The sequence below is a fragment of the Tupaia chinensis genome, unplaced genomic scaffold (genome assembly GCF_000334495.1).
Source record: "Tupaia chinensis unplaced genomic scaffold, TupChi_1.0 Scaffold149964_1, whole genome shotgun sequence".
In the NCBI taxonomy this organism is placed as follows: domain Eukaryota; kingdom Metazoa; phylum Chordata; class Mammalia; order Scandentia; family Tupaiidae; genus Tupaia; species Tupaia belangeri.
The window spans coordinates 367,721-370,350 of NW_006209805.1; positions in this window are offsets into that span (position 1 = coordinate 367,721).

Below are 2,630 nucleotides of genomic sequence, written 5' to 3' on the forward strand. Positions count from 1 at the left end.
TGGGGCCTGGCCGAGGCTGGGTCACAGGGGCGGGGTGGGGTGAGGGGCCAAGGTGGGGTCTGGTGGGCAGGGGACCTGTGTGCCAGGTCTGGTGGGCAGGGGACCTGTGTGCCAGTGTGGCAGGGTGCGGGGAGGCCTCCTCCACCGTCCTGAGCCTGTGTGCTCCCACCCCTCTCTGAGCCAAGACCCTGCTGGGCAAGACCCACCCCAGGCCTCAGGCCCTGAGTCGCAGGACCGGCCCTCCAAGGGAGGCCTGCTGCACCCAGGCCAGGGCCGAGGCCCCATGGAGAGGGCTAGGCCTGGGCTTTCCTAGGGTCCGGGGGACTCAGGCACTGCAGCCCTGCTGGGCCAGGATCCAGGTGACCAAAGTCCCCGGCAACGGGCAGGGGAGCTGGGAGCCTGCCCCATCGGCCTTTAGGGGTCTTCACCCCACGGGAAAGAGCCGGTCAGGTGGGGAGGGGCAGGGCGGCCCCAGGGCCCTGTCGGCTCCTCTGGGCTCCATCAGCAAGCACAGGTGGGGCGAGGGGGGCTTCCTGTAGGAGGGGTCTGACTTTCTGGGTGAGCAGCAGCCCTGCTCTGGGCCTTGGCCCCCTCCACTGTGAACCAAGGACAGGGATGGGACCCTGGGCATGGGCTCCAGTGAGGTGCAGAGGTCAGTGCTGGGTGCTCGGTGAGCGAGGCTGGCACAGGGACGGGGGGACCCTGAGGTTGTCACCACACATGCCAACCTCTTTCCAGGCTGCTCAGTAGCTCGGGCTTCCATCCGCTTGCGCCCTGAGCCCTGCGGGGCAGCACCACCCCCGAGGCTCTGTGAGGGAGCGGCTGCCTGGTCTCCCGAGCTGGGTGGGGCCCTCACGTCCACCGGCGCAGTGACAGCAATGTGGCACGCTGGACACCAGCAGGGAGCTGCACTGCGGGCTCCAGGCTGGCCCAGGCCACAGGAGACCTTGACCCTGAGACCCAGGTCCAGCTCAGTCCGGGTCTTGGTGAATCACCCGGGAGAAATGGCCCCCACCCTCACCCCACCTGACGTGACACCAGCCAGGAGTGGGTCCCCTGCCCTGCAGTTAAAGGTCCCCTGAGGTTGTAAATGCCACGGGGTACGTGTCACTCTGCAAACACCCGGGCCCCACCTGCCTTGGCCCCGGAAGCCCCGATTGAGGGGCCCAGGCTGCAGGGAGTCTGGGGGCCGCAGGTCTGGGGTCGGATGTGAGCTGGGCGTGTGTGCCCCATGGTCTCTCTTACCTGCTGTGTGCCCCTCTGGGCGGGCCCCCAAGGCGGCCCGGGGCTGAGTGTCGCCAGCCAACAGTCTCCTCCAGGGGGAACGTTTGGGCGTGGCTCAGCCTGCTTGCTGGGCCAGGGCTCTGGGCTCCATACTGTTTCCAGAAGTTTTTGTCTTAGGGTACATGTGCTTGCCAGAGGGAGAGATAGTGAGAGGGAGAGGGAGAAATCCCCCCGGCGGGTGGCTGTGCCACGGTCCCTTCTCCTCCTGGGATCTTGGACGGTGTGGGACTTGAACCACGGTTGGCCATGTGGGAACCCAGGGCACAGCCGCAACCCCATCTGCTGACCCCTGTGACTGTTTTTGGTAGCGTTTCCTGCACCACTCTCCATATTTGGTGGCACGTGGCCCGACTGACGGCGTGAGCAGGTTGGGATGCTGCATCCCCAGGCTGGCCGATGGGCCAGCAGGGCGGGTGTGAGGACAGCCCTGGTCAGCCGTCTGGGGACTGAAGCTCAGGCTCAGAGTCCAGTGTCCGGCCGGCCTGTCTCACTCAACTGGGCAAGGTGGCCCCAACCCCCCTGTGCAGGGTGAAGGACCTGGCGGGCAGGCTCTGAGGAATGCCAGTCTGGGGCTCCCTGGAGGAGGTGTCCTGTGGGGAGCAGAGGACTGCAGGTGGCCGCAGAACAGGACGGGGTCTGGTGGAGGCGGGGGCAGAGCTCATAGTTTGCCGGGCCGTGGTGCCCTCCAGCGTCCAGGGCTGTGCAGGGGCACAGGAGTGTGGGAGCAGCGGAGAGACCTTCGAGAGGCCTTGCGGACGGGTGGGGAACCGGGGCCCTGGGGTGCGGGTTGGGGTGTCACCGGAAGCCCCAGCCCCGCCCTCCAGAGCAGCAGGACAAGGTCCAGGGCTTTCCCCAGCACACCTGGCTTTATGGCCGCGGGGAGGGCAGGGAGGCCCGCTGGCGGGGCAGGGCACAGAACCGGGTGTGGGCGCCAGGACCGCGGTCTGCCCCTCGGGGCCTCGCTGACGCCCTCGGAAGGCAGACCCACTGCGCGTGCGTTCTGGGGCAGTGAGGCCCGCGCTGGACGGCGGCCGCGGTGGGGACAGTGGGCCGGGCCACGCGGCTGGGTGAGGGTCAGCCAGGCCACGGGCCTTGGACAGGACTGGCCTGGTGCTCCTCGGCCGCCGACGTCGGACACGGCGAGGGAGGCTCGTGGGGACCCAGCGGGGTCAGGACGCCCTGCCGGTCGGGGCTGCTCCTGCGCTCGCCCAGCCCCTCCAGCCCAGCAGCGTCTGCCCCGACAGAGGGAGGCGGGTCTGAGTGGCCGGCCTCGACTTACCACCCCTGAGCCAATCAGAGGCCAGAGGCGGCATGCTCTCATTGGCTAGCCTGGATTCCCCCATCCC